An 11,700-nucleotide genomic window follows, 5' to 3' on the forward strand; every position below is an offset into this window, starting at 1 on the left:
TTCTCAAACACCAAATTATGTTCTTTCGCCCGATTTTTAACCCACAGAAAAGAAGTGGACTGGACTTCACCAAGAATGCGATCCAAGTGTACACACTTACCCGCAAAAATTAGCTCATTTCGGGACTTCCAAATGATCCAAACAGTTACTAGTATTATCGTCTGAATCAGTTTTTTCTTGCTACGATGAACCCCGAGACTGTTGTGGATGTTGAGTAGGTCCTTGAAAGAGAATGCAAAATCAATTTAAAACAATGTTATCCAGACAAAATCTAACACATCAGTCTTTTTTGGAAATTTAAAAAGCTATACGACCTATATAGGCCCGTACGACCCGTATTAAAAGTGTTGATTTAAGGATTTAAGGTGCGTCAATAATACGGCCTTTTTTTAATTATTATAGTATGATTAAACCTTAAATAAAACACGAATCTTGAATGTTAAATCGCTTCAAACTTGATGATGTCACCCCAAAACCAACACCCTAATAATTTAAAGAGTAAATTGCCATTTTAGTCCTTGAGGTTTGGTCCAAATTGTCATTTTAGTCCGAATAGTTTTTTTCTCCTCTGGGTCCTTGACTTTTCCATTTTCTTGCCATTTTGATTACATTGCCTAACTCAGTTTAAAAATATGGTTATAACCAGGGGTAATTTTGGCGCAACTGTTGTGTAGTGATAACCAGAGGTAGTTTATAACATAATTTATAAACCTCATAATAATTTAATGCCAAAAATACCTCTGATTATAACCTGTTTTTTAGACTAAGTTAGGCAATGTGATCAAAATGGCAAGAAAAAGAAAAAGTCAGGAACCCAGAGGAGAAAAAAAATTATTTGAACTAAAATGACAATTTGGACAAAAACTTAGCGACTAAAATAGCAATCTATTATCTATATTAAAACAAAACATTTTAGTGCCACTTGGCATTATCTTAAACCTATTAGTGCCACCTGGCATCTAAATATTCCTCACAATTCTCATTTGAGCGGCAACACGTCCATTCACTTCCTCTGCTTCTCTACCGCCTCTGTATTTAGGTTGTAACGCTCATAAAGACTTTTCAAGTTTCCATAATTTTTTGAAATCACCAAATCCCTTTCTCTCTCTAAATTTTTTGGTAATCTCTTCTTTTCTCTGTGATTTTTTTTTTCCGATCCATCACCAAATCCCTTTCTCTCTCTAAATTTTTTTTCCGATCTCATCTGTTTCTATCTATTATTGTTGGTGGTAGTGATGGTGGTTTATGGTCTCTGGTCCTCGGTGTTAGCAACGACGGCTAGGGTTTTTAAGCGAGATATGAACGACGTTTGTTCCAGTTAGGGTTCCGACGATCGACAACTTGTGGGTTGCTGAGATGACAGAGATGGTGGTTGGAGCTATATCAGCTAGGGTTTCCGGCAAAGAAGGTAAGGACCAACATCTCACTCTTCTGATTCCTATTTCATTTCCTAGATGTTATTTGTATATATATTGTTTATTTCATATTATTCGATCGATCGCCGTAGTATTTATGCATCTGAAACCCTAACTTAGGTTTTGACTTTGTTGTGATTCAGGAAACGCAGCGGTTACTCAGCGAACCAGGTGAAGTTGTTTTTCTTTTTGTAATTTTTTTGTATGTATGTTTATTTGATTTTGTGCTTTTGGAATTTTGGTGACTGAATCAGTGTGAGCCTGTGTTATTATTTGGAAGTGTGTTTGTGTTTATTGTTTTTGATTTTGGTTGGTGTAGCTCAGGGGATAAGCGTGTCGCCTTCCGAAGATAATATGCATTATTTTAATGTTATGATCCTTGGTCCAACGCAGTCTCCTTATGAAGGTGATCTAACTTTAATTGCATTTTCAGTTTTAGTTTATTTATTATTTGTATGTTGCTTAATATGTTTGAAATGATATTTGTAGAAGAATGATATTATAAAATTATGTTTAGGATGAATAACATTAAAGAAGTTGCCTCTCTTGAACTTAGATAGATATCATACCTATTCGGATACTGGTGGGATTCTTTAACAACCTTGGAGTGGAGTTAAATTTGTACTCACTAGCAAGCTTATGATTCAGCATATGTGTTATGTGATCAGTTTGATTGTAGTGGAATTAAGTTAGTGTGATGCATTGGTGTGGTTGTTTGATTTATTTTGGTTTTTTGATGGTTATGATTTTGGTTTTGGTTTGGAAACAAAGAATCAAACAAACCACACAAATAGTTATGAAACCGGAATCAAGTACCTTACTGTTAGCATCTGAATATCTGCATTGCAGATCAAAAGTTAAAAAGAATCCATACCAGAGTGTGAACGGGATGGGTTGACCCACTGATAAGGTGGAGTCATATCAGTTATAGAGTGTGAACGGGATGAGTGGAAAAAGAAGCGAATACATGGTTATACTTTTAATAATACGCAGACCGAAAACCTCTTTGTAATAGTTTTCTCATAAATCGAGGGGTTGTGATTGGAATTTGTATAAAATTAACCACCATCCTTTCATCAAGCATTCGACATGTAGGCTTCAAGTGAAAAACAATTTATAGTTTAGTACTTTATTGTTACTATTTTTCATTTTTTTACGTTAGGGAGCTCTCCATACATACTAACTTATTATTTAACATGCATTTCTTTCCTGAATGTGATTGACTTACTCTTAGTGTTAACTGTTAACAGTGCTTTTGATTACTTGTGAGATGTTTTCTAGAGTTCGTTGGCGTTTTTCTATTATTTAGCTGACAATTTAGGCTTTAAGAATTTCTGTGTAATTTTATTACATTGATAGTTTTGTTTGCGGTAATACAAGGAGGAGTGTATCGTATTGAAACGGTAAAGGAGGCTGTGTTGGATCAGATTGTGTTTATGTTTTCTTTCCAGATCTTACATTTAGATTGTGGTGTTGTTGGTTGTGTTAGTGTTATACATTTTAGTGTTGTTGATGCGTGTTCAGCGTAGATCGGATTGTATATATGTTTGTTCTGGATCGTACTTTAGATTGTGGTGTGTGATTTGATCCATATGTTCCTTTCAAATGGGATCTCACAATAGGTTTCTTGGCAGCCGCTTATTTTAACAAGAATTCTTGAAAGACAACAATCTACTGGATCTTTCGACAATCATAACTCCAAAATCAGAGCACAGGCAAGCAAATTTTTATGACGTTTGATTTGCATAATATCATTTATTTCTGCCTTTGCATCGATCATTTTCGTTAAAGTTTATCGATATTGCAGGTCAAGGCGTCAAAGGCAAAACAACAGAGAAAAGTGGTTTCAGCAGGTGTTTGCCCTTAAACCTTTGGTGAATAAATTAATTTTCATAACTGACTTTTAATTAAGAAAGCTGCATGTAGAGTTCATTTTTTTTTTGGGTTTTTGCTCCTGGTGATTGCTCATAAATGTTGAATTCAAATTCTTGAAGTTGCTTTGTTAAATTGGAGGTTTTTTTGGTTTTTTGGACTTGCAGCCTAACCAGAGGTGGTGGATGAATAATGTTCTTTTAAGTGGTACATACTGTCATTCACCTTATCAGTACTAAAGATTTGGGTTTACTTATTAGTTTAATCAAGGGGATTTAGAAAAAAAGATTCATACTAACTCTAAGAAAGCAGAAAAGGACCAGAGACAACCTGTAATTTTTTAGCGATTTGTATTTCATGAACTTTTATATTATTCATTTAGGTTGTGTGATTAAGAAAAGTTTTTTATATCTATTTAGGTTGTACCATTTTGAGCTCTGAAGGATAGTGTATTAATGAATGTTAAGGATAGTGTATTCATGAATGTTACCATTAAAAGCATAACTGTTGTTGCATATACCAAAATTGGTTTACATTTTCATGTTAAAGTTTGCTAATGATTAAAACTTTTATGTGTTCCTTTTTCTAATTTGGGGACAATCTCCATTATCCAAGCAAAGCGTCCGATCTAATGGCGATGAAGTAAGAAACAAAAGAAGAAATTTTGTCATCATCAAGGTATGTTTTTATTTCTCATTTATTGCATCTACACTGTGAATAAGTTTCTTGCAATAGAACTGTCCTATCTATCTTTCATTTACAATTTTTGAATATTTATTCATGCACCCTTTATAAAAATTGGAAGAAACTATAGTCGGACTAAAATAAGATTTTACTACTCATTGATAGATGGAATATAAACAACCCCACTCGAATTTTAGATCTTAAAATTAACTCATCATAATCATATTTGAGCATTGAATTGAAGACATATGACCCTACATTAAGCTACATGTTGCAAGTATGGTTTTTTAATATTAAACTTTTCATATAATCCTGAACTTTTTAATATTATCCATGGTTGACCTTTTCTGTGCAGGCAAGACTAGCACATATAAGTTATTGATTGATTGTTGTTTAAATCCAGCTCTTCCAACTCAAATGAGATTCTTGATTCTTTTACTAAACAAGAATAGCACATATAAGTTATTGATTGATTGTTGTTCTGACTCTATTATTTTTCTATTGTCTGTGTATAGTTTATGAACAAAAGGGAAATGTGTGCAAGAGCTAAGGACGGTTGTTATCTACTAGCTTTCCTAATACATGTGTTTCTTTTTTTTCTTTTTATGTTGTATAACAGTAGTACTATAGAAATTGTCTTATATATGAGACTGAAAAACATGATATACACTACTACAAAAAGACCTATTTGCTATGAAATTTTGCTACGGGGAAAAGCGGTCGGAAATTTTGCTACGGATTAGCTACGCAATAGCTACGAATGTATTTTGCTACAATTTTGCTACGGATATTCCGTAGCTAATGAAATCCGTAGCAAAATCAGTAGCACATCCGTAGCAAAATTGAGAAAATAAATATAAAAAATTTAACGTAGCAGAATCGGTAGCATAATCCGTAGCAAAACCATGAAAATAAGTGTTTAGAAATTAAATAAAAAAATTAAAGTAAAATTTATAGCAAGACGGGTAGCAAAATTGTGAATATAGATATAATAAAAAAACTTATTAAAATTGGTAGCAAAATCCATAGCTAAATCATGAAATAAATATTTAAAACTAACTAAAAGAAGTTTAAAAAAAAAAAAAAAACTCGGTAGCAAAATCAAAATCGGTAGCAGTGTTGAGAAAATATTAAAAACACAAGTAAATAAACTGCGTAGCAAATCTGGTAGCAAAATCTAGAAATAACTACTTAAAAACTAACATAGAAAAATCTGTAGCAACATCCACAACATAATGCGTGGCAAAAACAAGAAAAAAATATTTTAAAAAATAATTTACTAATATCAATAGCAACATCCATATCAAAATACATTTAAAAAAAACAAAAAAATCAAATATATTAAAATTAATTAATAATAATGGTAGCAAAATCCATAGGAAAACTTCCAAATTAAATATTCAAAAAAACAATACAATAAAACCCGTAAGAATATCTATAGAAAAAATCAACAAAAGAGATATTAAAAAAATAATTAATATTAATAATATATATAATAACCAATGGGTGATGGTTCATTAACAAATACAAAATTTTTAAACATCTTGAGAAGGAAGGTCTTGGGTTCAGGTCTCATAGACAGCATTGAATAAAAGAAATTTGTCATTAAAAAAACACTAAATAAAATAATTAAAAATAGTTTAACAAATCAGTTTTTGTCTTTTAAAACACTATTGATGTTCAAAGTCAAACTTTTAATATATGATTAATCATGTATGCAAGTCGTCAAATCGGGTGAGGCAAAGTCACTATTAATCAATCAAAATTACTAATTGGTCAATCGAAAACATTACTCATATTATACATCCACTTCATAAGTACTAGCCGGTCTCAAGTTTTTATAAGTTAAACGAGCTCGAGCCTAGTCGAGCCCGGGCTCTGCTTGGCTTACCTTTTTTGCACCCCCTACATGGCACCAATTCAAGCCTGTAAACCACACTCCCACAACAAAATCTAATAAATGAAGTATTGAAAATATTCAACAATAGAAACTGTTTTTTTAGGCTCCGTCTATTTACACATTCCCCTTGGCTTTTTGGACACCTATCAGACTACTATGTGTTGCGCTTTGGCCAAGGCGCAACATATAGGTACGAGATCAACGACACAGACCGACGCCTGTCAGTCCTTGTCTGTCAGTTGTACTTATATGTTACGCTTTGGCCAAACCGCGACATATGCGGATGTGATATTGTGACAACTCGTATTTCAAACCTTTCGTCGTGCCTTGATGTAACATGTTGTGAACGTTATGTGATTACTTGATATGTTGATTCTAATGAGGTATTATGAATTTGAATGTTATGTGTATATAATTGTATTGTAAATGGGTATGTATATTATCTAAGTTGGATCGCACAAGCCATTTTGGGCCACACTCCTTGTACTCGAAACCAAGGGCAGCCAGTGTATGGGTTCGGCCCACTCCTTTTATACGCTTACAAGCACCCATTATGGGGGTTGTTTCTCATACTTTGCAAACACTCAAACACACCAAACCCTAAATCTCACTCCCTTTCTCTCGAACTCGACGGCAACAACATCTCCTCTCCTCTCGAAGCTTTCTTGTTCGGATCGACTTTTGTTTTACTTTCTAACCGGTTAGTATCTTACCATTGATTATATGTTAGATGATGTTGTGGCTTATATGTTTCTACATAATGAATCAGAGATGTTTTGTGATTGATTGAAATGTCAATTGATGAGGTTTAGTGTTCTTGTGTATCGGCTCACATGTGTAGTATGTTTATATCAATATAGGGTTTGATAACCATATGACGTTAACGATGATTTAGAACCGAATGCATGTTAATCGGCGGTGATGTGTTTGGATTCGATTGATTCGTATGTTTTGGCATGAATTATTGCATGATGAATTAAGACTTTGATGTTAACCCTACTATTTGATTAGATGATGATGAGTTGTTATGATTAGATGAATTGTTAGGGTTCATAGGAATTAAATGATAATTGCTTGATTTGATCGATGATAACATGATTTGGAAACTGTTCAAATTGTTTGTAACTGACTTGCATGATTTAAGGAAGTATATAACTAATCGCACAAGGCCAGTCGCACAAGCTAATACATGTTAGAGTACAACAGTTACAGCACAACGTATAACCCCTTTAAGCTCAGTCGCACAAGATGTTGGGCCACTCAAATATTTAAGTTGTGTTATGTTGTTGGGCCGAGCAACCCAAACTCAAATCGTACAAGTTAATTCGAATCACATGTTAGGACATGGTTGACCACTACCAGCTTGATTGGCCTATTGTTTATCTGCCGAGCTAACCTAAGGTGAGTTCACACTTTCTACAAGGCATGGGATTCCCGGTGGTTGGGAATGGGTAATTGACTGAAATTCTTCTTGGTTAGAATACGTACTTCCACCCTCTTAATTGAAGGATGACAACATTGGAACCTGTGTGATCTCCTTGTATGGGACACGTACCTCCACCCTCTTAACTGAAGGGTGACAACATCGATGTTAGACTAAAAACTCTATCATTAAGTCCCTCATTTTTATATCGACTTAATCGTCGGGCCAATGGCGAACGAGTCATTAGTTAAATAGCGCTATTAGGTTTGACAAGCCTCACACCGTGCCATAGAGGACTGGAGTGGACTAATGGATCTGGGCACGTTAATGATGATAGACATTGACTTAGGGCACCCAACTTTCTCAGTCAGTAGTCGATATGGTAACGGGTCTAGTGGGATATTCATGGGGTAGCCCCCACGACTGGGAGCCAGAGTAAAAGGGAAGGATTAATCATGTTTTTAAACTATGGGGGTAACCCCCACAGCAAGTAAGCCAGCTAAAGGAAACTTATGTTTTTGAAACAACTTAAAACGAACACCCAACTGTGAACTCACTCAACTTTGTTGTTGATTTGTTACTATATGCCTTGCATGTAGTTAGGTGCTTAGGTGGAGCTTGCACAGGAGGACGAGGTCGTTGTGGGACATGGACTGTTGAAATCCATGTTAAACTATATGAACTTATAACTTATGAATTGGTTTTAAACTTTATGCTTCCGCTGTTGATTTAAACTTTGTTGAATTGTTTTGACACCAATTATATTGTTTGGTTTGGAATTTTATTTATTTAATTTATCATGTTCAATATGATTGGTGGCTGGATCCTGGTCAGTCATACCTCCTGCGGTGATACTCCGCTTGTGGAATTTGGGGGTGTGACAGATATTTTGCTTTGGTTGTTGTTTGGGTGTATTTGGTTGTGTTTTTGTTTGAAAAGGAGTTGTTTGTTTTGCTCTTAACGAGCTCTTAATGGTTGTTTGTTTCGTGAGCAGGGGTCTGAATGGTTCAGGTTAAGCATTATACTGAGTCTGAATGGTTAAGTAACATATAACCTGAATTGGTCAGACATTTGCCTTTAAATTGTTAAGCGTTATATTAGCTCTTAATGGTTGAAACATTTTACTAGACATCTTACTGGTTCCTCACTTAATGGTTGATGATTCAAACCTTTTACCGGTTCAGCACTTAACCATTCAGAAGTTGACAAATACTCTATAAGTATGTGTTATTTTTCATAAACTAGAAGCGTTGTTTATAAGTTTATTTTTCAAAAAAAAAGAAGCATTGTTTATATTATATATTATTATATATATTTACTTTTATTAGATCATGGGGTATGGTATGGTGGGGCAGGGGTTGGGGGCATGAGTTGATACGTGGAGTTCGAGCCCCCTCCTCCCCCACCGGTGAGTGACGTGTCCGTAGGGTATGGCGGGGCAATTTATTAAAAAAATACAAAAAATAAAAAAAAATACACACAACATTAAAAAAAAGCCTAAAATTTTATTAAATTCTTAAAAATTACATAATTCCTAAAAATTACAAAAAAACCTAAAAACGATTACAAAAAAAACCTAGAGCGTTAGGTAAATTTCAAAAAGCGCGAGCTTGTTGAACGGCTTTCGCTCCTTGCCCCGAAACTCAATCTTCGCCACCGCCACCTGGTCCCCGTGGCTTAACTCACCGCTCGGAATGACTTCGTAGTAGGTTTTGAAACGATCAAGCTTCGGCCGTAGCTCGCGCCATTTATGTTGGCACGCGTTTAAGTTGTGCCGGTCGTGTCTAACGTTATGTCGGTAGCTTGCAAAGGCTTCTGGCCAATATCGGGGTTGACCGGGTTGTCGCCCCTTCATTACGTCTACGACACTCGTGATGAGAGTTAGCTCTTCTTCGTGTGTCCAAGAGGCCATAGATCAATTGGGTTGCGGTAGCGGGTTCGATCAAGTGGGTTTTGGTTGGGGTAGCGGTGGACAGTCAACAAGATTATTTGGGTTGGGGTAGCCGGTGGGGTTGGGGTTATATTTATAGTGATGTTGACTGTTGGGTTGGGGTGACCGCTTGGCTTGGCCAAACGGTTAGATTTTAAATTTTAAATGCCCCGCTATGACATGGCCAACAAGCGAATAGGAGCTGTCCACATATGATCGTTAGCCCGTCCCACGCCCGGCTTTAAACTCCCGCCCCTTAGGTCACGCCCCAACCCAAGCCCCATACCCCATAGTCTTAGGGGACTAGGGGTGGTTCACTAGTGATAGAATCCATCACTCCCACTATCCAACCAATATTCTATCACTAGTGATAGAAATGTAGAGGGGGTGGTATCACTAGTGATGGTATCACAACCTTTTTTATTTATTCCATCAGTGTACAACTCCTCAGCACTAGAGTACAACCCACCATACACAAAGTTCCAAAGTTCAACGCGTGACCACCACAACGCGTTAACTCTTCCACGCGTGGTGGATTGAGTGGCGGCGGTGTATAACGCCGTGGTGGAATTCATCACGGAAAGATTAACGACCCACCCCGGGTCCTCTAAGAGTAATATATATATATATTTTTGATAACTGATGAATAAAATGAAAAATCAAAATTTAACGACCCACCCCTTTTTATAGCTAAGATTATTATAAACTATTCTCCAAAAATGAAAAATCAAAATTTACTATTCTATCTTGCCGCGCCAATTTCCCGCTTCTAGTTTCCCCGCCCCTCCTCCCTCAAATCCACGTTTCCCATCATCCCATCTGTAAGTTTAAATCTCCCTCAACCCTCACCATGCTCACAATAACCATCACTCTGATTTCGCAGCTTTTGCAACTCCCGAGTTTGATCTGTGCAAATTGTATGAACCACAAATTGGGACTTTTGTGGAAAGCCATTGATGAGGGCCATACATTTTTATATCAAAGATTATTATTTGCTATCACTGGTGAGTATTTAATTCATGTTATTGTTTTCATTATTGACAAAACAAGATATAGTAAAAAAGGGGTTTTAACTTGTCATATTTCAAACACTTTGAAGGGAAAGGATCTGGCAAAGAGTAGTATGAGGAGAACATAAAGAATTTCAACCTCAAACTTGTGGCTTTCCTTACCATTTGGCTGTAACCAGAGGACTGCCCCTTGCTTCTTGTGAGCAAAACTCTGATTCATTCTTCTATACAGTTTTTGATTCGTTTACCATGAATGGTTCAGTTCATTTATGATTTCTCTTACGTGTGGTTAGTAGAATATCATCATTGCAGTTAAGGAACAATGTTTAGTAGTTCAGAGATGGTACTACAAGTTCATATTTGCGTGTAAAGGAAAAATATGGATTGTGGATCTCATATACAATAAGTCGAAATGACTACAACGAACCTGGCATGTAACAAAGAGGTATTCTTTAAATGTTTATTAAAATTAATTTTCAAACAAGGCCCTCATGTGTTTGGTATTAATGTGTTACTAAGTTTGGTGCCAATTTATCAATTACAGGTGCAACACGGAACACATAGTAAAAGACACAAATTGTGATGGAGATATTAAAGACATTTTGAGATGTGCTAGAATGAATGGAAGGCCACAATTGTCATAAAACTTTTCTTCAACTTAGATTTGCTAGAAGTTTATTATTGTATTGATTTTGGATAATTTCATAATTTACATAATCTTTATTGTGTTATATTTGGATTAAGATGGATGAATTGTTTTATTTTCTATGAATAGTTATCTTTGGTATGATACATTATGTTTATTGAAATTTGAATATAATGTTTAAATGAAATAATGAAAAGTAATATATATATATTTTTTTGATAACTGATGAATAAAATTTGTAGCAAAATCCAAAGCAATAACATGACAAAATCCATAGCTAGATTCGTAGCAAAGATCATATGAAATAAGTAGCAAAATTGCATAACATAATTGGTAGCAAAAACCATAGCAAATTTCCGTAGCTAGAGCGTGGCAATATTTGTAGCCAAATCCGTAGTAGAAACTGTGTAGCTAAAAATAATAAGTAGCAAAATTCCGTAGCTAGAAGGCCGGTAGCTAAAAATTTGTAGCATAATCCGTAGGGAACAATTTCATAGCAAAATTTGCAGCTAAAATAGCAACGTCCTCTTTTGTAGCTAAAATCGTCGCAAAATATGATTTCGTAGCTAAAATTCGTAGCAAATATTTTAGCGACGGGACTTATAGCTACGAACCAAATCCGTAGTAAATTCGTAGCAAAATGGGTGTTTGCTACGGATTTGCTACGGATATGACGGTAGCAAATACGTATTTTTGTAGTAGTGATATTCACGAGAGATTGAAAAGTTTAAGTATGTTGTTGAAGAGTGCTATGGTAAATGTTTGAGTCTTCATGGGAGTTGCCTAAATAGGTATTTAAAAGCCATTTAGGATTTACCTA

General features: G+C 35.2%; 3 long non-coding RNA genes across 5 annotated transcripts; all 3 read left to right on the plus strand.

The window, feature by feature from the left end:
- The first annotated feature begins 965 nt into the window (after window positions 1–965).
- On the plus strand, window positions 966–3,135 carry LOC110916424. The gene is made up of 4 exons (XR_002579727.2): window positions 966–1,408; window positions 1,559–1,586; window positions 1,735–1,821; window positions 3,050–3,135. It is a non-coding gene; the product is annotated as an uncharacterized LOC110916424 (long non-coding RNA).
- Window positions 3,136–3,219: 84 nt separating this feature from the next.
- Window positions 3,220–4,631, plus strand: LOC118487979. The gene is made up of 3 exons (XR_004883071.1): window positions 3,220–3,268; window positions 3,455–3,965; window positions 4,487–4,631. It is a non-coding gene; the product is annotated as an uncharacterized LOC118487979 (long non-coding RNA).
- A 5,372-nt stretch (window positions 4,632–10,003) lies between these two features.
- Window positions 10,004–10,965, plus strand: LOC110916091. Of its 3 annotated transcripts, none has more exons than XR_002579497.2 (4): window positions 10,004–10,228; window positions 10,324–10,433; window positions 10,528–10,679; window positions 10,779–10,965. It is a non-coding gene; the product is annotated as an uncharacterized LOC110916091 (long non-coding RNA). The 3 variants fall into 3 exon arrangements; XR_002579496.2 differs by having other exon boundaries at window positions 10,531–10,679; XR_002579495.2 differs by having other exon boundaries at window positions 10,324–10,679.
- Window positions 10,966–11,700: the final 735 nt, after the last annotated feature.

Source organism: Helianthus annuus, chromosome 16, assembly GCF_002127325.2.
Source record: "Helianthus annuus cultivar XRQ/B chromosome 16, HanXRQr2.0-SUNRISE, whole genome shotgun sequence".
Classification (NCBI taxonomy): Eukaryota; Viridiplantae; Streptophyta; class Magnoliopsida; order Asterales; family Asteraceae; genus Helianthus; species Helianthus annuus.